This window comes from Pseudorca crassidens, chromosome 12, assembly GCF_039906515.1.
Source record: "Pseudorca crassidens isolate mPseCra1 chromosome 12, mPseCra1.hap1, whole genome shotgun sequence".
Taxonomy (NCBI): Eukaryota; Metazoa; Chordata; class Mammalia; order Artiodactyla; family Delphinidae; genus Pseudorca; species Pseudorca crassidens.
In genome coordinates, this window is record NC_090307.1 from 56,437,399 (window position 1) to 56,463,735 (window position 26,337).

At 39.0% G+C, this 26,337-nt stretch overlaps 1 long non-coding RNA gene across 1 annotated transcript in view; it reads right to left on the bottom strand.

The window, feature by feature from the left end:
• Positions 1–1,803: 1,803 nt before the first annotated feature.
• LOC137203441 (uncharacterized) overlaps positions 1,804–26,337 on the bottom strand; it is a 30,580-nt gene continuing 6,046 nt past the window's right edge. The window contains exon 5 of the long non-coding RNA XR_010933117.1: positions 1,804–4,803. This is a non-coding gene — a long non-coding RNA (uncharacterized lncRNA). The remainder of the gene's footprint in view (positions 4,804–26,337) is intronic.

Sequence of the window (26,337 nt, forward strand, 5' to 3'; positions counted from 1 at the left end):
GTTTTGACAAATGTACCATGTTATATAAGGTTCCATCATTAAGTAAGGTCTTCCATTAGGTGAAGCAAGGGGAAGGGAATATGGAAATCCTCTGTACTATCTTTGCAAATTTAAAAATTATCCCCAAATAAAGTTCACTTTTAAAGAATAAAAAATAAATTCCATTGGTATAAAAAATTTAAAACATGAGACATTAAAATTAAAGATTAACTTTATGAAATGAAATATTAAGACTGTATAAGTAGAGAAAGTTTGGAATTACTAGGAATTAAGAATTTTTAAAGGTTAATGTGTATATATAAATATTTACATATGTAGATAATATATATGTATATTCATATACTACATATAAATGAAAGATTAGAGGAAATATTTTAAAGGAAATAGCAGATGAAGTATTTTAAAATTTAAATATTTTAAATATCTAGAGATGAGAGAGAATTGAATGAATAAAATAATTAAAGAACCACTCAAAAGTAAAATCCATCAACTAATATTATTTGAAAAAAACTTAAAAAACCTTCAGTGGTTTTTGAATATCTGCAAACAAAGCAACCAACAAAGGATTGATCTCCAAAATATACAAACACCTCATGCCGCTCAATATCAAAAAGCCAAAACACCCAATCAAAAAATGGGCAGAAGATTTAAATAGATATTTCTCCAAAGAAGATATACAGATGGCCAAAAAGCTCATGAAAAATGCTCAACATCACTAATTATTACAGAAATGCAAATCAAAACTACAATGAGGTATCATCTCACACTGGTCAGAATGGCCATCATCAAAAAGTCTACAAACAATAAATGCTGGAGAGGGTGTGGAGAAAAGGGAACCATCCTACACTGTTGGTGGGAATGTAAATTTGTACAACCACTGTGGATAACAGTATGGAGGTTCCTTAAAAAAACTAAAAATAAAGCTACCATATGATCCAGCAATCCCACTCCTGGGCATATATCCAGAGAAAACCATAATTTGAAAACATACATGCACCCCAGTGTTCACTGCAGCACTATTTACAATAGCCAAGACATGGAAGTCAACTAAATGTCCATCGACAGAGAAATGGATAAAGAAGATGCGGTACATATTTACAGTGGAATGTTACTCAGCCATAAAAGAATGAAATAAAGCCATTTGCAGCAACATGGATAGACTGGAGATTATCATACTAAGTGAGCAAAGACAGAGAAAGACAAATATGTTATGTTATCACTTATATGTGGAACCTAAAAAAATGATACAAATGAACGTATTTGCAAAACAGAAATGACTTAACAGATATCGAAACAAACGTACGGTTACCAAAAGGGAAAGGTAGGGAGGGAGTGATAAATTAGGAGTTTGGAATTAACATACATACTACTACATATAAAATATATAATCAGCAAGGACCTACTGTATAGTACAGGGAAGTCTACTCAATATTCTGTAATAATCTATATGGGAAAATAATCTGAAAAATAATGGATATATTTATATCCATTTTATATATATATATAACTGAATCACTTCGCTGTACACCTGAAACACAACATTAAATCAACTATACTCCAACATAAAATAAAAATTAAATTAAAAAAAATCTAGGGATGAGAGAGAATTGAATGAACAACAGCAAAAAATTAAAGAACCAACCAAAAGTAAAATCCATCAACTAAAATTATTTGAAGAAAACTTCGAAAACCTTCAATGGCTTTTCATATTCTACAGAATAAGGCACACATACATCATTAACATCATGAAATTCTGAATCACTTTTTAATTAGAAATTACAGGAAGATCATTCTTCTGTTTGAAATAGAGTCATGTTAGTTGCTCTTAATGCAACTATCCCAAATTCTTACCCAAAAGATAAAAAATTAAGTAAGGTAAACTAAGATCAGGAATCAACATTTTGACAAAAAAAAAAAAAAAAGGCAAGGATTATGTGTAAAGCAAATGAAACAGACTTTAAACATCTAACTTTGGACCAATTTATTGGGCTTGTGAGGCAGCTCATTAAATGTAAGGTCTTAATCCATCTCCCCAGTCTGTTCTTGGATCAGCAAACAGAAAATGAGATTCTGGTTTTTTTTCTCTGGGAGGGCTGCTTTTGAAGTTGCCTCCTCTCTATCCCACGACTTTTCCTTTATTCACCTTACCAAGTATTAGAACTTCAGAAATCAATTCATGGTAAGTATCAGCTCCAGCAGAGGCAACTTAGGAGGGGATGGTGATGGATGAGTAGCGTAGGAAGTAGTTGCAGTGGTGGAACATTGAATTCTGGAACTATAGCTCCTCCAAGGCAAGCATCCTCGGGGAGGTAAGGGAAGAGTTAGAGAATAAGAGATCTGTTAGCAATTCTATTAATATTAGATTCCGAGATTGTAATTCTTTCATATATTCATCTGCTCAAAACTTCAGAAAGAGATGAAGTAGAAGTAGAAGATAATTCCAAAGATATGCATTATCTAGACTGTTCTGGAATATATCAACTTTTGGTTCAGTTCTCAATATGGAAAGAATAATAATACAGAAACCAATTCAATTTAAAAATGGGCCTAAGGCAATACATAGAAGCTTATCTGTTTGAAAACACTTGACAATGGATAAACGGGGAGAAAAAAAATATGAGGTCTATCAAATATACTGTAAATAGATATAAGCATCTTTGAGTTCCCCAAGGAAGAGTACACTTCTGAGATTAACCACCTATTTTCAACACAAGAAATTCTTAGAAAATGTGTACTCTAAAAGCCAAACACATAAGAAGTAAGAGGTTTAGAATAATAAAAAAGCAGATTCTTTTTAAAATTTTAGAGTAGATGTCTGCTGTTTTGCTTCTTCAGTGTCACTTTCCTTTTTCTGTGATAAAAAAGGCCATTTTTGTATCTGGAAATGCTCTTCTTCCACATGGCAAGACTGAATCACATGCTGGCTTCCATGCCTTCTGAAACGAGACTGAGTCATCTAGGTGTCCCCATAACCTTGAGATGCACTGATGGGTCCAGGGGTGGCCATGTCTAGAGCAAAAGTCCTTTTTTCAGGCACAAGTAGAATCCTGGAGAGAAGGAATCTCTCTCTTTCTGAGATCATGGGTTGCCAGGAATCACATGAGCCAGGCAGTGCTTATGCACTCATAATTTATCTCACAATCTGAGATTTAGGCATGTAAGCTGCAGTTCACAGATGAGATGAGGACTCAGAGAGACTAAGAGCCTCTTCAAGTTCAATCAGGAACTAAGCAGAACCTTGGGAGCTTTCAGAAGATATCATTAACTTTCGATTAGTAAGAAAATGACACAAGATTCTTTTTGTTTTTTGATTGAAGTATAGTTGACTTACAATATCATATTAATTTCAGGTGTACAACCTAATGATTCCATATTTTTATAGATCACCCTCTATATTAACAAAATTCTTTATTTTTACTCTCTTAACTGATAGCTCAACTTTTTTTTGCGGTACGCGGGCCTCTCACTGCTGTGGCCTCTCCCGCCGCGGAGCACAGGCTCCGGACGCACAGGCTCAGCGGCGATGGCTCACGGGCCCAGCCGCTCTGCGGCACGTGGGATCCCCCCGGACCAGGGCACGAACCCACGTCCCCTGCATCGGCAGGCGGACTCCCAACCACTGCGCCACCAGGGAAGCCCGATAGCTCAACTTTTGAAGATCGTATGCTTCTTAACACTTTATCATAGAAAAAATAAAGGGTCAACTATTCCCCAGTCATTCAGTCTTTCTCAGACTCACTTTTCTAGAGTCTAGAAAAAGACTCATGAGAAGAGAATAAAATAATTCCCAACTATCATGTACCATTTTGAGTAAGCGCAAGAATGCGTATGCCTTAGATTTAAATAGTGCCTCTGTGTCAACCACATTGTCTCACACTTTCCAAAGGAAAACAGATGTCTTCATTTCAAGCCCATCAGAGATGGTACTTGCAGTATTGTTACTACTGCCATGCACTCTGTCACAGCATATGTCAGTGGCAGAGCAGTTACCTAAGCAACACCTGCCCTTGAATGTGAGCAACAATATTGGAAAAATCCCTCTACTGCTTTTGTCTTCATTTATTCCACTGACTTATTCTGTGTTCACTCTCCAGGCTGGGATGATATGTGAAAATGTGGCATTGACTCCAATTTATGCAATCCGTGTCAGTGGTATGCCAGCCCCCAAATAAGCCGAGAATTCAGATTCTCTGTCCAGGCCAATAATATTAGCCATAAAAACAAAGTTGTCTCCAGCAGCCCACCTGTCATTAAAATGTATGTGACAGACTCGTACTGATTTGCCATCTGTCAATGAATCATTTGGCAGGAAATTTTCTCCAACGTTATAATGTAATTTTCACATACACCAACAACACCCAGGGTCTAAGCAAAACAAAGATCTGTATTAAGAACTAATACGTGCCAGAAATAGTCATTAAAAATACTCCATTGGATTTAGTCTTGCCAGATATCTTATATATCTTTTCCCTTTGCAAATGAGAAACTATTCAGAGAGATTAATAAATTGACCAAGCAAGGGACAGAGGTGGGAATCAAACCGAAGCCTTATAAACCCAGGGCAAACCTCTCTCTGTATTAGAACTACTTCTTAGAGGTTTATGATATATGTCCTAACTCATCTTTGTTGTTGTTATTAATGTACAAAAGATGTTTAAAAAATATGCAGGTTCTATAGGACTACAAAATTTACAGGCTCTCCAAACATGTTAGACCTTAGAGCTCATCCTTTTCACCTCCAATTCACTGCAATAAGCTCTTCCACGATGGCCTGACTGGTGGTTGCCCAATCTCCAAACACTCCTGGGGGCACAGTGACAAAGAACACACTGAGTTACAAAATAGGTCATTCAATGTTTGGAAATTCCCAAACATAGGCAAGTTTTAAAATCTACATTGAGGAAAAATTTCCCTGTATTAGATGTCTATCTTTCATAGTCTCAAGACATAAGTACTCACTGAATAAAGTGAGTACTTATTTCACATAATGATCCTTTCAAAATCAAAAGACAGTGCTAATTCCTCTGAAAGTCTGCCTCTGGGTAGGATTAATGCTGCATCTTTAAATGGTTCCCCCACGACATGGTTTCCAGTCCCTTCTTCTCTGGCATCCATGAAAGAGAATAATATGTCAGCTATGGACCGACTAACATAACAGGGTAAGGGGGGGAAATGTCTCACAAATTGCTCTAGGCACTATATTTATGTTTACATAGGCTAACATTAAATCTGTTATTGTTCTGTATGTCAATCATGCCACATTGTTGACTCATAATGAGTTTGGGCTCATTTAAAACCCTTGATCTCATATAAATAGCTAACAAGTCAGAGCAGTGCATGACAGTTAATATTTAAACTAAGATTTAGGAGTTAATTGCCTATATATTGTTAGTTTCAGGACTAACTCAGTATTTTTTAAAGATTATAATTCTTTAAAGTCATAATCCTTAATAATAACTAAGAGATATCTTTTAATGTGTCTACAGCTTTTCCTGCATTACAAGTCTTATCTAATGAACACTCAAAACCACTCTATGAATTAGATATTATTATTCCCTTTTTATGTATAAGGGAAGCTAGTCAGACAGATTAAGTTCTCACAAAACAGGGACATGTTGCAATGAGATTTAAAGCCAAGTGTGTCTGATTCTAAAGTCTTTGTTCTTTCCAGTATTGTACAGTCCTTCTACAGCTTTATGTCACTCCACAAATGTGACACATTTGTCTTCTATAACTTTATTCATTAAAAATAAAAGAGTAAAATAACAAAATCAGAATAATATGCAAGTAAAGACTCCCTACAAGGCTTAAAAAATGTAGAAATCAAAATCTTCACAGGATAGAGAATTGAATCATCTATGAATCCACTTAGCATTATTATTTCATCCAGCTTTATCTTTCCTATTTGCAAGGGTATCACAATAGTCTTGGCCAAATGCTTTAAAGACTCTCAATTCTCTCTACTTATTTTGTAGCTCTATGAAATCATTAACTTTATTAAAAGAGTAAATGTCAGCAGGTGTTACTCTGCTTTTAATAAATTCATGTTGTAGTCCAATTATTATTTACTTCCATTTAAAAATATTTAGAAACATGTATTTAATAACCTGCTCTAAAATTTTGCCATTTCAAAATTAAGTACATTGTTTTATATTTCCAGAATGCAATTCTTTCCTTCCCTTCTTCCTTCCTTCCTTTCTTCCTTCCACACATAAAAATCACATTAAATTAACTTCTGTATACTAGGCAATATGCTTGCTGCAGAAAAAATATACACACAGACAAATCAGAGTTTATCAGATTAGCGTAAGAGAGACATGTTAACAAGTAAGTATAGCAAGTTAGCTTACACTGCAATAAAAATACGTACAAAGTGTTATGGAAATACAAGAGAAGAAACGCATAATCCAGTATGCAGAACATGAAATTTATATTTAAGCAAGTCTTCGAAAATAAGGAAATGCTCTCCAGATGGACACACCAGAGGAAGGACAACTCAGACAGAGACAACAACAAAAGCAAAATAACAGAAGCAAATATCAGTGGGCTGTCAGCTGAGGATAAGACATGACAGTCAGTGACATATTTTGAAGGATTTTGTAACCCATGTTAAATATCTGGTACTTTATCATAGGTCATAAGAAGCCATTGAAAGATTTTAATGAGATCCTATTTATCTTCTAGAAAGATAACTCTGGTAGCCATGTGGAGGATAGATTGGAAGGAGATGAATATAGAGTTAAGAGGACCAATTAGAAGGGTGCTGTACTTGATCAGGTGAGAAAAAATGAAACTCTAGTTTAAGAAGTTGGCAGAGAGACTCATGAACTATTGTGCCATGGGTGTTATGGTTAAGAACATGGGCCCAGGAGCCAAACATTCACTTACTAGCCACACAATCTTGGGTAAACTATTTAACGTTTTTCTGTCTCACTGTGCTCAGAAAATGAAGTTAATAGTGATCAAGTATATTAAACAAGATAGTTCTCAAGAGATCTTAACTATTTACATTATTAATATTATTAAGAAGAAGGATCAATTTTGAGGCTCAGATGCAAGATAATGAATTCCCAGACTGAATTTGAAATTTACAGTATATTCACTGGAGCTCCCTAGAAGGCTGGAGACATTTGAGTCTCAGGAAAGTACACAGTTATATCTCTATGGCTCTCAAAACCATCAAGATAGAAGAGATAATCCAGTAAAGATTAGGAGGAGGACAAGGTTAAGCTTGGCACTTGGAGGAACACTATCACTCAGAGGCAGATGCAAGAAGAGGAACTTGCACAGGAGGCTTAAACAGAGGAGTGGGAAAAGAAACTGGAAAGAACACTCCATAACTCTAAGGGAGTAAAAAGGTTGAAGAACAGAGAATGGCTCAACACGACCAAAGGTGAGAAAGAGGACAGATAAAATGAACACAGTCAGGGATGTTGTTGGTAGAATAATGTTGACAGAATGTATTGTGTAAGGAATCAGTGGGATGAAGGAACTGAAGAAAACGGATATCGGTGATGCTTTTAGGAAGCACGGCTATGAACGAGTAGTGGCTGGAGGGAGAGTACTTTTACAACAGAAAATGGGAAGAAGACAGTGAAGAAGTTAATGCCTTAGGAAAGAGAAGATGATTTTAAGTTGCATAAGAGATTAGAGGTATGAGGATCCAAGACACCAGGGCAGAGGATAACTCGATAGGAAGAAAGATACATGTTTTCACCAAGAAGGAAGGAAATGATATAAAGACAAATAAAATCGCAATTTGGTATTGTGGGCAGACCCTCTATTTTCTCCATGATGTAAAAGGTATAGTCACCTCCTGATAGTAAGACGAATAGGGACAATTTGCGGACCATGTGAAGGATGGTTATACATTAGGAATTGTCCGTGTAGGAAAAAGAAAGCAAATGGAATAGAAATCTATAAAAGGCTGCCATGTTGCACGGTGGACCAGATCGAGATTGGAAACCATAAATTTCTACACGTATCTGTACTGTTATGTCATTTTCTCTCTTTTTTTTCTTAAAGGAATTTCCCAGTCATGTCTTTTTTTTTCTTTTTTTTTGGCTGCATTGGGTCTTCGTTGCTGTGTGTGGGCTTTCTCTAGCTGCAGCGAGCAGGGCTACTCTTTGTTGCAGTGTGTGGACTTCTCATTGCAGTGGCTTCTCTTGTTGCGGAGCACCATGGGCTCTAGGGGCACAGGCTTCAGTAGTTGCGGCAGGTGGGCTCAGTAGTTGTAGCTCGCGGGCTCAGTAATTGTGGCTCGCGGGCTCTGTAGTTGTGGCACACGGGCTTAGCTGCTCCACGACATGTGGGATCTTCCTGGACCAGGGCTTGAGCCCGTGTCCCCTGCATTGGCAGGCGGATTCTTAACCACTGCGCCACCAGGGAAGCCCATGTCATTTTCTTTAGTAATGTTTGGCCACCAGAATATAGCAACATGTATCGTGCATTTTAACTTTAGTTTTCTCCTGAGATGCCTAAAAATGTGCCTTGCATATTCTCTGGTAGTTTTGCTGTGCCATCTGGAATGGGTTCCAGAATGTGGAGTTACACTCCTGTTCCCAAGTCATGGTGGTCCCAAGTCATCTGTAAATTAATAATTACCATTTTTGTTTTCTTTTTTTTTTTTTAACATCTTTATTGGGGTATAATTGCTTTACAATGGTGTGTTAGTTTCTGCTTTATAACAAAGTGAATCAGTCATACATAAACATATGTTCCCATATGTCTTCCCTCTTGCGTCTCCCTCCCTCCCACCCTCCCTATCCCACACCTCCAGGCTGTCACAAAGCACCGAGCCAATATCCCTGTGCCATGCGGCTGCTTCCCACTAGCTATCTACCTTACTACGTTTGTTAGTGTGTATATGCCCATGACTCTCTCTCGCCCTGTCACCGCTCACCCTTCCCCCTCCCCATAACCTCAAGTCCGTTCTCTAGGAGGTCTGCGTCTTTATTCCTGCCTTACCCCTAGGTTCTTCATGACATTTTTTTCTCTTAAATTCCATATATATGTGTTAGCATACGGTATTTGTCTTTTTCTTTCTGACTTACTTCACTCTGTATGACAGACTCTAGGTCTATCCACCTCATTACAAATAGCTCAATTTCGTTTCTTTTTATGGCTGAGTAATATTCCGTTGTATATATGTGCCACATCTTCTTTATCGATTCATCCGATGATGGGCACTTAGGTTGTTTCCATCTCTGGGCTATTGTAAATAGAGCTGCAATGAACATTTTGGTACATGACTCTTTTTGAATTTTGGTTTCCTCAGGGTATATGCCCAGTAGTGGGATTGCTGGGTCATATGGTAGTTCTATTTGTAGTTTTTTAAGGAACCTCCATACTGTTCTCCATAGTGGCTGAACCAATTCACATTCCCACCAGCAGTGCAAGAGTGTTCCCTTTTCTCCACACCCTCTCCAGCATTTATTGTTTCTAGATTTTTTGATGATGGCCATTCTGACTGGTGTGAGATGATATCTCATTGTAGTTTTGATTTGCATTTCTCTAATGATTAATGATGTTGAGCATTCTTTCATGTGTTTGTTGGCAGTCTGTATATCTTCTTTGGAGAAATGTCTATTTAGGTCTTCTGCCCATTTTTGGATTGGGTTGTTTGTTTTTTTGTTATTGAGCTGCATGAGCTGCTTGTAAATTTTGGAGATTAATCCTTTGTCAGTTGCTTCATTTGCAAATATTTTCTCCCATTCTGAGGGTTGTCTTTTGGTCTTGTTTATGGTTTCCTTTGCTGTGCAAAAGCTTTGAAGTTTCATTAGGTCCCATTTGTTTATTTTTGTTTTTATTTCCATTACTCTAGGAGGTGGGTCAGAAAGGATCTTGCTGTGCTTTATGTCATAGAGTGTTCTGCCTATGTTTTCCTCTAAGAGTTTGATAGTTTCTGGCCTTACATTTAGGTCTTTAATCCATTTTGAGTTTATTTTTGTGTATGGTGTTAGGGAGTGATCTAATCTCATACTTTTATATGTACCTGTCCAGTTTTCCCAGCATCACTTATTGAAGAGGCTGTCCTTTCTCCACTGTACATTACTGCCACCTTTATCAAAGATAAGGTGTCCATATGTGCATGGGTTTATCTCTGGGCTTTCTATCCTGTTCCATTGATCTATCTTTCTGTTTTTGTGCCAGTACCATACCGTCTTGATAACTGTAGCTTTGTAGTATAGTCTGAAGTCAGGGAGCCTGATTCCTCCAGTTCCTTCTTTCGTTCTCAAGATTGCTTTGGCTATTCGGGGTCTTTTGTGTTTCCATACAAATTGCAAAATTTTTTGTTCTAGTTCTTTGAAAAATGCCACTGGTAGTTTGATAGGGATTGCATTGAATCGGTAGATTGCTTTGGGTAGTAGAGTCATTTTCACAATGTTGATTCTTCCAATCCAAGAACATGGTATATCTCTCCATCTATTTGTATCATCTTTAATTTCTTTCATCAGTGTCTTATAATTTTCTGCATACAGGTCTTTTGTTTCCTTAGGTAGGTTTATTCCTAGATATTTTATTCTTTTTGTTGCAATGGTAAATGGGAGTGTTTTCTTGATTTCACTTTCAGATTTTTCATCATTAGTATATAGGAATGCCAGAGATTTCTGTGCATTAATTTTGTATCCTGCCACTTTACCGAATTCATTGATTAGCTCTAGTAGTTTTCTGGTAGCATCTTTAGGATTCTCTATGTATAGGATCATGTCATCTGCAAACAGTGACAGCTTTACTTCTTCTTTTCCGATTTGGATTCCTTTTATTTCCTTTTCTTCTCTGATTGCTGTGGCTAAAACTTCCAAAACTATGTTGAATAAGAGTGGTGAGAGTGAGCAACCTTGTCTTGTTCCTGATCTTAGTGGAAATGCTTTCAGTTTTTCACCATTGAGGATGATGTTTGCTGTGGGCTTGTCGTATATGGCCTTTATTATGTTGAGGAAAGTTCCCTCTATGCCTACTTTCTGCAGGGTTTTTTATCATAAATGGGTGTTGAATTTTGTCAAAAGCTTTCTCTGCATCTATTGAGATGATCATATGGTTTTTCTCCTTCAATTTGTTAATATGGTTTATGACATTGATAGATTTCTGTATATTGAAGAATCCTTGCATTCCTGGAATAAACCCCACTTGATCATGGTGTATGATCCTTTTAATGTGCTGTTGGATTCTGTTTGCTAGTATTTTGTTGAGGATTTTTGCATCTATGTTCATCAGCGATATTGGCCTGTAGTTTTCTTTCTTTGTGACATCCTTGTCTGGTTTTGGTATCAAGGTGATGGTGGCCTTGTAGAATGAGTTTGGGAGTGTTCCTCCCTCTGCTATATTTTGAAGGAGTTTGAGAAGGATAGGTGTTAGCTCTTCTCTAAATGTTTGATAGAATTCGCCTGTGAAGCCATCTGGTCCTGGGCTTTTCTTTGTTGGGAGATTTTTAATCACAGTTTCAATTTCAGTGCTTGTGATTGGTCTGTTCATATTTTCTATTTCTTCCTGATTCAGTCTTGGCAGGTTGTGCATTTCTAAGAATTTGTCCATTTCTTCCAGATTGTCCATTTTATTGGCATAGAGTTGCTTGTAGTAATCTCTCATGATCTCTTTTATTTCTGCAGTGTCAGTTGTTACCTCTCCTTTTTCATTTCTAATTCTGTTGACTTGAGTCTTCTCCCTTTTTTTCTTGATGAGTCTGGCTAGTGGTTTATATATTTTATCTTCTCAAAGAACCAGCTCTTAGTTTTATTGATCTTTGCTATTGTTTCCTTCATTTCTTTTTCATTTATTTCTGATCTGAGTTTTATGATTTCTTTCCTTCTGCTAGCTTTGGGGTTTTTTTGGTTCTTCTTTCTCTAATTGCTTGAGGTGCAAGGTTACGTTGTTTATTCGAGATGTTTCCTGCTTCTTAAGGTGGGCTTGTATTGCTATAAACTTCCCCCTTAGAACTGCTTTTGCTGCATCCCACAGGTTTTGGGTCGTTGTGTCTCCATTGTCATTTGTTTCTAGGTATTTTTTGATTTCCTCTTTGATTTCTTCAGTGATCACTTCATTATTAAGTAGTGTATTGTTTAGCCTCCATGTGTTTGTATTTTTTACAGATCTTTTCCTGTAATTGATATCTAATCTCATGGCGTTGTGGTCAGAAAAGATACTTGATACAATTTCAATTTTCTTAAATTTACCAAGGCTTGATTTGTGACCTAAGATATGATCTATCCTGGAGAATGTTCCATGAGCACTTGAGAAAAATGTGTATTCTGTTGTTTTTGGATGGAGTGTCCTATAAATATCAATTAAGTCCATCTTGTTTAATGTATCATTTAAAGCTTGTGTTTCCTTATTTATTTTCATTTTGGATGATCTGTCCATGGGTGAAAGTGGGGTGTTTAAGTCCCCTACTATGAATGTGTTACTGTCGATTTCCCCTTTTATGGCTGTTAGTATTTGCCTTATGTATTGAGGTGCTCCTATGTTGGGTGCATAAATATTTACAATTGTTATATCTTCTTCTTGGATCGATCCCTTGATCATTATGTAGTGTCCTTCTTTGTCTCTTGTAATAGTCTTTATTTTAAAGTCTATTTTGTCTGATATGAGAATTGCTACTCCAGCTTTCTTTTGGTTTCCATTTGCATGGAATATCTTTTTCTATCCCCTTACTTTCAGTCTGTATGTGTCTCTAGGTCTGAAGTGGGTCTCTTGTAGACAGCATATATAAGGGTCTTGTTTCTGTATCCATTCTGCGAATCTGTGTCTTTTGGTGGGAGCATTTAGTCCATTTACATTTAAGGTAATTATCGATATGTATGTTCCTATTCCCATTTTCTAAATTGTTTTGGGTTCGTTATTACAGGTCTTTTCCTTCTCTTGTGTTTCTTGCCTAGAGAAGATCCTTTAGCATTTGTTGTAAAGCTGGTTTGGTGGTGCTGAACTCTCTCAGCTTTTGCTTGTCTGTAAAGGTTTTAATTTCTCCATCAAATCTGAATGAGATCCTTGCTGGGTAGAGTAGTCTTGGCTGCAGGTTTTTCTCCTTCATCACTTTCAGTATGTCCTGCCACTCCCTTCTGGCTTGTAGGGTTTCTGCTGAAAGATCAGCTGTTAACCTTATGGGGATTCCCTTGTGTGTTATTTGTTGTTTTTCCCTTGCTGCTTTTAATATGCTTTCTTTGTATTTAATTTTTGACAGTTTGATTAATATGTGTCTTGGCGTATTTCTCCTTGGATTTATCCTGTATGGGACTCTCTGTGCTTCCTGGACTTAACTATTTCCTTTCCCATATTAGGGAAGTTTTCAACTATAATCTCTTCAAATATTTTCTCAGTCCCTTTCTTTTTCTCTTCTTCTTCTGGAACCCCTATAATTCGAATGTTGGTGCGTTTAATGTTGTCCCAGAGGTCTCTGAGACTGTCATCAGTTCTTTTCATTCTTTTTTCTTTATTCTGCTCTGCAGTAGTTATTTTCACTATTTTATCTTCCAGGTCACTTACCCGTTCTTCTGCCTCAGTTATTCTGCTATTGATCCCATCTAGAGTACTTTTAATATCATTTATTGTGTTGTTCATCGTTGCTTGTTTCATCTTTAGTTCTTCTAGGTCCTTGTTAACTGTTTCTTGCATTTTGTCCATTCTATTTCCAAGATTTCGGATCATCCTTACTATCATTTTTCTGAATTCTTTTTCAGGAAGACTGGCTATTTCCTCTTCATTTGTTAGATCTGGTGCATTTTTATCTTGCTCCTTCATCTGCTGTGTGTTTTTCTGTCTTCTCATTTTGCTTACCTTACTGTGTTTGGGGTCTCCTTTTTGCAGGCTGCAGGTTCGTAGTTCCTCCTGTTTTTGATGCCTGTCTCCAGTGGCTAAGGTTGGTTCAGTGGGTTGTGTAGGCTTCCTGGTGGAGGGGACTAGTGCCTGTGTTGTGGTGGATGAGGCTGGATCTTGTCTCTCTAGTGGGCAGGTTCACGTCTGGTGGTGTGTTTTGGGGTGTCTGTGGCCTTATTATGATCTTAGGCAGCCTCTCTGCTAATGGGTGGGGTTGTGTTCCTGTTTTGCTAGTTGTTTGGCATAGGTTGTCCAGCACTGTGGCTTGCTGGTCGTTGAGTGAAGCTGTGTGCTGGTGTTCAGATGGAGGTCTCTGGGAGATTTTCGCCATTTGATATTATGTGGAGCTGGGAAGTCTCTTGTGAACCAGTGTCCTGAACTTGGCTCTCCTGCCTCAGAGGCAGAGCCCTGACTTCTGGCTGGAGCACCAAAAGCCTTTCATCCACACGGCTCAGAATAAAAGGGAGAAAAAGTAGAGGGAATTAGTAGAAGTATGAGGAAAGAAAGAAGGAAAGGAGGGAAGGAAGGGAGGAAGGAAGAAAGAAAGAAAGAAGCAAAGAAGGAAAGAAAGGAGGGAGGAACGAAGGAAGGAGGGAAAGAAGGAAAAAGACAGAAAGAAAGAAGATACAGTAAAAATAAAATAAAGTATAATAAAGTTATTGAATTAAAAAATTCTTATTTAGGAAAAAAAAAGGGATGGATAGAACCTTAGGACGAATGTTGGAAGCGAAGCTATACAGACAAAATCTTACACAGAAGCATACACATACACCCTCACTAAAAGAGGTAAAGGGGGAAAAATCATAAATCTTGCTGTCAGAGACCACCTCCTCAATTTGGGATGATTCATTGTCTAAAGGAGGGAAGGAAGGAAGGAAGGAAGGAAGGAAAGAAAGAAAGAACGAAGGTAAAGTATAATAACGTTATTATAATTAAAATTGATTATTAAGAAAAAAATTTTAAGAAAAAACCATGGCCGGATAGAACCCTAGGACAAATGGTGGAAGCAAGACTATACAGACAAGATCTCACACAGAAGCATACACATACACATTCACAAAAAGAGGAATAGGGAAAAAAATCATAGATCTTGCTCCTAAAGTCCACTTCCTTTATTTGGGATGATGCGTTGTCTATTCAGGTATTCCACAGATGCAGGGTATATCAAGTTGATTGTGGAGCTTTAATCCGCTGCTTCTGAGGCTGCTGGGAGAGATTTCCCTTTCTCTTCTTTGGTCTCACAGCTCACAGGGGCTCAGCTTTGGATTTGGCCCTGCCTCTGCGTGTAGGTCGCTGGAGGGCGTCTGTTTTTTGCTCAGACAGGACGGGGTTAAAGGAGCCGCTGATTCGGGGGCTCTGGCGCACTCAGGCTGGCGTGGAGGGAGGGGCACGGAGTGCGGGGTGGGCCTGCGGCGGCAAAGTCCGGCATGACTTTGCACCAGCCTGAGGCCCGCCGTGCGTTCTCCCGGGGGAGTTGTCCCTGGATCCCGGGACCCTGGCAGTGGCGGGCTGCACAGGCTCCGCGGAAGAGGGGTGTGGAGAGTGACCTGTGCTCGCACACAGGCCCCTTGGTGGCGGCAGCAGCAGCCTTAACGTCTCCCGCCCGCCTCTGGGGTCCGCGCTTTTAGCCGCGGATTGCGCCCGTCTCTGGGGTCCGCGCTTTCAGCCGCGGCTCGCGCCCGTCTGTGGGGTCCGTGCTTTCAGCCGCGGCTCGCGCCCGTCTCTGGGGTTCCTTTAAGCAGCGTTCTTAAACCCCTCTCCTCACGCACCAGGAAACAAAGAGGGAAGAAAAAGTCTCTTGCCTCTTCCGCAGGTGCAGACTTTTCCCGGGACTCCCTCCCGGCTAGCTGTGGTGCACTAACCCCTTCAGGCTATGTTCAAGCCGCCAACCCCAGTCCTCTCCCTGCGTTCCTTCGGAAACCGAAACCCGAGCCTCAGAGCCTCAGCTCGCAGCCCCGCCCGCCCCGGCAGGTGAGCAGACAAGCCTCTCGGGCTGGTGAGTGCGGGTCGGCACCGATCCTCTGTGCGGGAATCTCCCCTCTTTGCCCTCCGCACCCGTTGCTGTGCACTGCTCCGTGGCTTCAAAGCTCCCCCCTCCGCCTCCCGCAGTCTCCGCCCGCGAAGGGGCTTCCTAGTGTGTGGAAACTTTTCCTCCTTCACAGCTCCCTCCCACTGGTGCAGGTGCCGTCCCTATTCTTTTGTCTCTGTTTTTTCTTTTTTTCTTTTGCCCTACCCAGGTACGTGGGGAGTTTCTTGCCTTTTGCGAGGTCTGAGGTCTTCTGCCAGCCTTCAGTAGATGTTCTGTAAGAGTTGTTCCACGTGTAGATGTATTTCTGGTGTATCTGTGGGGAGGAAGGTGATCTCCGCGTCTTATTCTTCCGCCATCTTCAAGGTCCCCCCTACCATTTTTCTTATATTACTTCTGCTCAATATTTGCTATTATGTCATTAGCTGATTTAGAGATTCTGTATTTTTAAATAAATATAGACTTTCTGTAGGCATTTTTTTGCATATTTCTATATATTTTTGCTATCACCCCCCAAAAAGTAGTGTTCTCTAGTAGTGTTCTCATTATAACTAACTTTGCTGAGTCTATTTTTCTCATTTTCTACTCATGTTCATGCAAGTAGCTAAGAGGCTAAATGTAATTGGGAACCACCTATTACTTTTTTTCTGTCAGGGATGAGAAATTAACTATTTTTGTCTCCATAAGAAGGAAGTTTTTGCCGAGTCAATTTTATAATATCTGGGTGTTTTTATCTTTTACAACTGTAAAATATAGTCTGCAACTTTTCTGTGATCTTAAAATAAAGTTAATAGGATTGTTTATATCTGGAGAGAATGGGCTCATAGGATAATTTCACCCAAGGTAGGTGCTCAATATATTTGAATGAGTGGCTAAACGCTTTATCACAAAAAAATTTGCAATTATCAAAGGATTAAATATTTACAATACTTTCCATAGGAAAAAGAAAATTATAGTTGGGGTAAAAATTTATCTACAATTTAATATTTGAAACTATATTTACAACTCATCAGTATTGTCCGGTTGTTAATTCAAAGCTCTATTTTTTTTTTATTACTCCTCTGACTTTTCCAGAGTAAGAGAAAACATAAATGTAAGTAATTCATTCAATAAGCAGAAAAGGCACACCTTTCAAACTAAGGCTTTCTAATTCATCTCTTCTAAATTGTTAATTAGTTCATCTTGGCTATCTTTTCCCCTTGATATGAAGATTAGGAAAAATTCCTGTCAGTCAAAAAAAGATGCCCTATAATGATGGTATTGGTCTTCCTTAAGGCTAAGACGTTATCTGATAGAGGCTTGAATCAGCTTGGATCAGACCCAGACCCACTGCTACCACAGACAGTGCTAAATAAATACTTCACGATTGCTATGGATTGTTAAAAAATAAAATTCAGCTGAGTAAACCTGAGGATCTAACTGGCTTTAGTCAATGATTCATGAATAGGGGAGCATCCCATGTAGAAAATAGAAAGGAGCTCCAAAGAACTGTACAAAATATGAGAGTTTCATAGTCAGAAGTGGGCAGCGACGAGGAAAGAGTGGTCTATCTCATTTTCCTTTGGGTGACAGAAAGAGGCTACAGGCAGATTGCCTCACTATGGCTGACTAGGAAATTTCAGATTAACTGGTTTAAGAAAACATTCCTGGGAGAGGTTGAAAATGCAATTAGTTTGGGTATTAAGTCTTGGTTTGCTTACATGGGGCTTAGAACAAGTAACTCCATTTGGGGCCTATTTTCTCTATTTTTTTGTTTGTTTTGTTTCCTCTTTTTTAATGATTGTATTTCTAGTCTCAGTTCTGCCAACAACTACCAGTGTGACCTTGACAGATAAAGGAAATTTGTAAAAAGGTCTATTCAGTAGGAAGATAAATGTTTGTGTGCATCTACATGTATAGCATCAAACTGCATAGAGCAAATATTTTAAAAGACGTAAAAATAAATTGCCAGATACAGAAGGGAATCTTGGCACAGATTTCTCAGTAACTGATACAATGAACAGGCAAAAATATCAAGAAAGACACAGAATATTTAAACATTAAATAATTTATACATAAAATACAGAATCCAACAGCTGCACAATATATATTACTATCAAGCACACATGGAATACTTGCAGGAACTTTTCATATATGAAACTATAAAGCAAGTATCAATAAATTTCAAAGAAGTAAAATAAAACATATCTCTGATGTTAGTGGATTTAAGCTAAAAATAATATAAAGGAAACTAGAAAACCCACAAATGTATGGAAATTATGTAAGATATTCAAAATAACCCATAGGTCAGAGAACAAATCAAAATGAAATTTCAAATGTTTGAACTTAGGGAAAATTAATATATAGCAAGTCAAAATGTGTGGGCTGCAGCTCATGTCTTTAGAGAAAAATTTATTGTATTAAATAACAAAAAATGAAAATCAACCATCTGAAGATTAATTTCAAGGAGCTAGAGATTGGAAAGTTCTATCCAAAGACCAAAGAAAGTTAAGAAGGAAAATAAAAGAGATACAATAAATCAATAAAATGGAAATCAATAAAAAATAAATCAACAGAGCCAATAATTGGCTTCTTAATAAACTGGTCAAAAGACTGATCAAGAGAAAAAAATAAGGCACAAATATTCAACACCAAAAGTTTAAAAAGAGAATATCACTAAAGATTGTACAGATATTTTCTAAAATTCTACATACATATATATATATGAAATTTTGAAAAAATTGTCAATTTTAAAATTTAGATGAAATATGAAAAAAATCATAGTAAAACATATTTCCATCTTTTTCATATTACCTACATCTTCTAGGTAAAAATAGAAGAGTAAAGATATTGAACCTGTTATCAACCTTTAAAAAGAAAACCTCAGGGGACTTCCGGGAAGATGGTGGAAGAGTAAGATGCAGAGATCACCTTCCTCCACACAGATACACCAGAAATACATCTACACGTGGAACAACTCCTACAGAACACCTACTGAACGCTGGCAGAATACCTCAGACCTCCCAAAAGGCAAGAAACCCCCCACGTACCTGGGTAGGGCAAAAGAAAAAAGAATACACAGAGACAAAAGGATAGGGACAGGACCTGCACCAGTGGGAGGGAGGTGTGAAGGAGGAAAAGTGTCCACACACTAGGAAGCCCCTTCGCGGGCAGAGACTGCGGGTGGCGGAGGGTGGGAGGAGCTGCGGAGCCGCGGAGGAGAGCACAGCAACAGGGGTGCGGAGGGCAAAGCGGAGAGATTCCCTCACAGAGGATCCGTGCCGACCAGCACACACCAGCCTGAGAGGCTTGTCTGCTCACCCGCCGGGGCAGGTGGGGCTGGGAGCGGAGGCTCGGGCTTCCATTGGAGCGCCAGGAGAGGACTGGGGTTGGCAGCGTGAACACAGCCTGAAGGGGGTTAGTGCGCCATGGCTGGCTGGGAGGGAGTCCGGGGAAAAGTCTGGACCTGCCGAAGAGGCAAGAGACTTTTTCTTCCCTCTTTATTTCTTGGTGCGCGAGGAGAGGGGATTAAGAACGATGCTTAAAGAAGCTCCAGAGATGGGCGCGAGCCGCGGCTAAAAGTGCGGACCCCAGAGACAGACATGAGATGCTAAGGCTGCTGCTGCCGCCACCAAGAAGCCTGTGTGCGAGCACAGGTCACTATCCACACCCCCCTTCCGGGGAGCCTGTGCAGCCCGCCACTGCCAGGGTCCCGTGATACAGGGACAACTCCCCCGGGAGAACGCACAGCGCGCCTCAGGCTGGTGCTACGTCACGCCGGCCTCTGCCGCCGCAGGCTCGCCATGCACTCCGTGACCTTCCCTACCCCTGGCCTGAGTGAGCCAGAGCCTCCGAATCAGCGGCTCCTTTAACCCCGTCCTGTCTGAGCAAAGAGACGCCCTCCGGCGACCTACACACACAGGCAGGGCCAAATCAAAAGCTGAGCCCCTGTGAGCTGTGAGACCAAAGAAGAGAAAGGGAAATCTCTCCCAGCAGCCTGAGAAGCAGCGGATTAAAGCTCCACAATCAACTTGATGTACCCTGCATCTGTGGAATACATGAATAGACAATGAATCATCCCAAATTAAGGAGCCGTGTGGATGAAAGGCTCTTGGTGCTACAGCCAGGAGTTAGTGCTGTGCCTCTGAGGTGGGAGAGCCAACTTTAGGACACGGGTCCACAAGAGAGAGCTCCCAGCTGCACATAATATCAAACAGCGAAAATATCCCAGAGATCTCCATCTCAACACCAGCATCCAGCTTCACTCAACAACCAGCAAGCTACAGTGCTGGACATCCTATGCCAAACAACTAGCAAGACAGGAACACGACCCCACCCATTAGCAGAGAGGCTGCCCAAAATCATAACAACTCGACAGACACCCCAAAACACACCACCTGACGTGGACCTGCCCACCAGAAAGACAAGATCCAGCCTCATCCACCAGAACACAGGCACTAGTCCCCTCCACCAGGAAGCCTACACAACCCACTGAACCAAGCTTGGGCACTGGGGACAGACACCAAAAACAACAGGAACTATGAACCTGCAGCCTGCAAAAAGGAGACCCCAAACACAGTAAGGTAAGCAAAATGAGAAGACAGAAAAACACACAGCAGGTGAAGGAGCAAGATAAAAACCCACCAGACCTAACAAATGAAGAGGAAACAGGCAGTCTACCTGAAAAAGAATTCAGAATGATAGTAAAGATGATCCGAAATCTTGAAAATAGAATGGACAAAATGCAAGAAACATTTAACAAGGACCTAGAAGAACTAAAGATGAAACAAACAATGATGAACAACACAATAAATGAAATGAAAAAGACTCTAGATGGGATCAATAGCAGAATAACTGAGGCAGAAGAATGGAAAAGTGACCTGGAAGATAAAATAAATAGTGGAAATAACTACTGCAGAGCAGAATAAAGAAAAAAGAATTTAAAGAACTGAGGACAGTCTCAGAGACCTCTGGGACAACATTAAATGCACCAACATTCGTATTATAGGGGTTCCAGAAGAAGAAGAGAAAAAGAAAGGGACTGAGAAAATATTTGAAGAGATTATAGTTAAGAACTTCCCTAATATGGGAAAGGAAATAGTTAAGTCCAGGAAGCACAGAGAGTCCCATACAGGATAAATCCAAGGAGAAATATGCCAAGACACATATTAATCAAACTGTCAAAAATTAAATACAAAGAAAGCATATTAAAAGCAGCAAGGGAAAAACAACAAATAACACACAAGGGAATCCCCATAAGGTTAACAGCTGATCTTTCAGCAGAAACTCTGCAAGCCAGAAGGGACTGGCACGACATATTGAAAGTGATGAAGGAGAAGAACCTGCAACCAAGATTACTCTACCCAGCAAGGATCTCATTCAGATTTGATGGAGAAATTAAAACCTTTACAGACAAGCAAAAGCTGAGAGAGTTCAGCACCACCAAACCAGCTTTACAACAAATGCTAAAGGATCTTCTCTAGGCAAGAAACACAAGAGAAGGAAAAGACCTACAATAAGGAACCCAAAACAATTAAGAAAATGGGAATAGGAACATACATATCGATAATTACCTTACATGTAAATGGACTAAATGCTCCCACCAAAAGACACAGATTGGCTGAATGGATACAGAAACAAGACGCGTATATTTGCTGTCTACAAGAGACCCACTTCAGACCTAGAGACACATACAGACTGAAAGTAAGGGGATGGAAAAAGATAATTCATGCAATGGAAACCAAAAGAAAGCTGGAGTAGAAATTCTCATATGTCAGACAAAATAGACGTTAAAATAAAGACAATTACAAGTGACGAAGAAGGACACTACATAATGATCAAGGGATCGATCCAAGAAGAAGATATAACAATTGTAAATATTTGTGCACCCAACATAGGAGCACCTCAATACATAAGGCAAATACTAACAACCATAAAAGGGGAAATCGACAGTAACACATTCATAGTAGGGGACTTGAACACCCCACTTTCACCCATGGACAGATCATCCAAAATGAAAATAAATAAGGAAACCCAAGCTTTAAATGATACATTAAACAAGATAGACTTAATTGATATTTATAGGACATTCCATCAAAAAACAACAGAATACACATTTTTCTCTAGTGCTCATGGAACATTCTCCAGGATAGATCATATCTTGGGTCACAAATCAAGCCTTGGTAAATTTAAGAATATTGAGATCGTATCAAGTATCTTTTCTGACCACAATGCTATGAGACTAGAAATCAATTACAGGAAAAGATCTGTAAAAAATACAAACACATGGAGGCTAAACAATATACTACTTAATAACGAAGTAATCACTGAAGAAATCAAAGAGGAAATCAAAAAATACCTAGAAACAAATGATAATGGAGACACGATGACCCAAAATCTACGGAATGCAGCAAAAGCAGTTCTAAGAGGGAAGTTTATAGCAATACAATCCTACCTTAAGAAACAGGAAACATCTCGAATAAACAACGTAACCTTGCACCTCAAGCAATTAGAGAAAGAAGAACAAAAAAACCCCCAAAGTTAGCAGAAGGAAAGAAATCATAAAAATCAGATCAGAAATAAATGAAAAAGAAATGAAGGAAACGATGGCAAAGATCAAAAAGACTAAAAGCTGATTCTTTGAGAAGATAAACAAAATTGATAAACCATTAGCCAGACTGATTAAGAAGAAAAGGGAGAAGACTCAAGTCAGTAGAATTAGAAATGAAAAAGGAGAAGTAACAACTGACACTGCAGAAATAAAAAAGATCATGAGAGATTACTACAAGCAACTCTATGCCAATAAAATGGACAACCTGGAAGAAATGGACAAATTCTTAGAAATGCACAACCTGCCAAGACTGAATCAGGAAGAAATAGAAAATATGAACAGACCAATCACAAGCACTGAAATTGAAACTGTGATTAAAAATCTCCCAACAAAGAAAAGCCCAGGACCAGATGGCTTCACAGGCAAATTCTATCAAACATTTAGAGAAGAGCTAACACCTATCCTTCTCAAGCTCTTCCAAAATATAGCAGAGGGAGGAACACTCCCCAACTCATTCTACAAGGCCACCATCACCCTGATACCAAAACCAGACTAGGATGTCACAAAGAAAGAAAACTACAGGCCAATATCGCTGATGAACATAGATGCAAAATTCCTCAACAAAATACAAGCAAACAGGGGCTTCCCTGGTGGCGCAGTGGTTGAGAGTCCGCCTGCCAATGCAGGCGACACGGGTTCGTGCCCCGGTCTGGGAGGATTCCACATGCCGTGGAGCGGCTGGGCGTGCCCGTGAGCCATGGCCACTGAGCCTGTGCGTCCGGAGCCTGTGCTCTGCAACGGGAGAGGCCCGCGTACCGCAAAAAAAAAAAAAAGTATAATTGGCACAATAATCTGCATAAGTTGGAAGTGTACGATTTGATACCCTCACTGAATCAAGATAATAAATACAACCATAACCCCCTAAAAAAAATATATAAGCAAACAGAATCCAACAGCACATTAGACGGATCGTACGCCATGATCAAGTGGGGTTTATTCCATGAATAAATTCCAGGAATAAATTCCAGGAATGCACGGATTCTTCAATATATGCAAATCAATCAACAGGATACACCATATTAACAAATTAAAGGAGAAAACCCATATGATCATCTCAATAGATGCAGAGAAAGCTTTTGACAAAATTCAATACCCATTTATGATAAAAACCCTGCAGATAGATAGCAGGAATAGAGGGAACTTTCCTCAACATAATAAAGGCCATATATGACAAACCCACAGCCAACATTGTCCTCAGTGGTGAAAAACTGAAAGTATTTCCACTAAGATCAGGAACAAGACAAGGTTGCCCACTCTCACCACTCTTATTCAACACAGTTTTGGAAGTTTTAGCCATAGCAATCAGAGAAAAAAAGGAAATAAAAGGAATCCAAATCGGAAAAGAAGAAGTAAAGCTTTCACTGTTTGCAGATGACATGATACTATACATAGAGAATCCTAAAGATGCTACCAGAAAACTACTAGAGCTAACCAATGAATTTGGTAAAGTAGCAGGATACAAAATTAATGCACAGAAATCTCTGGCATTCCTATACACTAAGGATGGAAAATCTGAAAGTGAAATCAAGAAAACACTCCCATTTACCATTGCAACAAAAACAATAAAATATCTAGGAATAAACCTACCTAAGGAGACAAAAGACCTGTATGCAGAAAATTATAAGACACTGATGAAAGAAATTAAAGATGATACAAATAGATGGAGAGATATACCATGTTCTTGGATTGGAAGAATCAACATTGTGAAAATGAATCTACTACTCAAAGCAATCTACAGATTCAATGCAATCCCTATCAAACTGCCACTGGCATTTTTCACAGAACTAGAACAAAAAATTTCACAATTTGTATGGAAACACAAAAGACCCCGAATAGCCAAAGCAATCTTGAGAACGAAAAACGGAGCTGGAGGAATCAGGCTTCCTAACTTCAGACTATACTACAAAGCTACAGTAATCAAGACAGTATGGTACTGGCACAGAAACAGAAAGATAGATCAATGGAAAAGGATAGAAAGCCCAGAGATAAACCCACGCACATATGGTCACCTTATCTTTGATAAAGGAGGCATGAATGTATAGTTGAGAAAGGACAGCCTCTTCAATAAGTGGTGCTGGGAAAACTGGACAGCTACATGTAGAAGTATGAGATTAGATCACTCCCTAACACCATACACAAAAATAAACTCAAAATGGATTAAAGACCTAAATGTAAGGCCAGAAACTATCAAACTCTTAGAGGAAAACATAGGCAGGACACTCTATGACATAAATCACAGCAAGGTCCTTTTTGACCTACCTCCTAGAGAAATGGAAATAAAAACAAAAATAAACAAATGGGACCTAATGAAACTTCAAAGCTTTTGCACAGCAAAGGAAACCATAAACAAGACCAAAAGACAACCCTCAGAATGGGAGAAAATATTTGCAAATGAAGCAACTGACAAAGGATTAATCCCCAAAATTTATAAGCAGCTCATGCAGCTTAATAACAAAAAAACAAACAACCCAATCCAAAAATGGGCAGAAGACCTAAATAGACATTTCTCCAAAGAAGATATACAGACTGCCAACAAACACATGAAAGAATGCTCAACATCATTAATCATTAGAGAAATGCAAATTAAAACTACAATGAGATATCATCTCACACCAGTCAGAATGGCCATCATCAAAAAATCTAGAAACATTAAATGCTTGAGAGGGTGTGGAGAAAAGGGAACCCTCTTACACTGTTGGTGGGAATGTAAATTGATACAGCCACTGTGGAGAACAGTATGGAGGTTCCTTAAAAAAACTACAAATAGCACTACCATATGACCCAGCAATCCCACTACTGGGCATATACCCTGAGAAAACCATAATTCAGAAAGAGTCATGTACCAAACTGTTCATTGCAGCTCTATTTACAATAGCCCGGAGATGGAAACAACCTAAGTTTCCATCATCGGATGAATGGATAAAGAAGTTGTGGCACATATATACAATGGAATATTACTCAGGCATAAAAAGAAATGAAATTGAGCTATTTGTAATGAGGTGGATAGACCTAGAGTCTGTCATACAGAGTGAAGTAAGTCAGAAAGAGAGAGACAAATACTGTATGCTAACACATATATATGAAATTTAAGGGAAAAAAATGTCATGAAGAACCTAGGGGCAAAACAGGAATAAAGACACACACTTACTAGAGAATGGACTTGAGGATATGGGAAGGGGGAAGGGTAAACTGTGACAAAGCGAGAGAGAGGCATGGACATATATACACTACCAAACGTAAGGTAGATAGCTACTGGGAAGCAGCCGCATAGCACAGGGAGATCAGCTCGGTGCTTTGTGACCACCTGGAGGTGTGGGATAGGCAGGGTGGGAGGGAGGGAGACGCAAGCGGGAAGAGAAATGGGAACATATGTATATATATAACTGATTCGTTTTGTTGTGAAGCAGAAACTGACACACCATTGTAAAGCAATTATACTCCAATAAAGATGTTAAAAAAAAAAGAAAACCCCAGGCCCAGAAACTGGTAAATTCTCCCAAATATTTAAGTAAGAAAAAACACAATGTAACACAAGATCTCCTGCACTGTATAAAAAGAGAACATACCTTCCACCTCATGTTATGAAGCCAGTATTACCTAGATGCCAAAGTCTGACAAAGACACTACAAGAAAGGGAAAACACATGCCAAACTCTTAACATGGACTCAGAATTCTCTAAATGAAACACTAGCAAATGGAATATAGTTAAATATAAAAATGATCATATATAATGATCGAGTTTGGTTTTGGTTTTTGTTTGTTTCCTTGGCCAGGGCTGAAAACTTCTGGTAGTATTCAAAAATCACTGTGATTCATGCCATTAACAAAATAAAATATCAATATCTTATGATAATGTCAATATGCTTATAGAAAACGTGACAAATTCAACATTCATTAATAATCTTTTAAAATC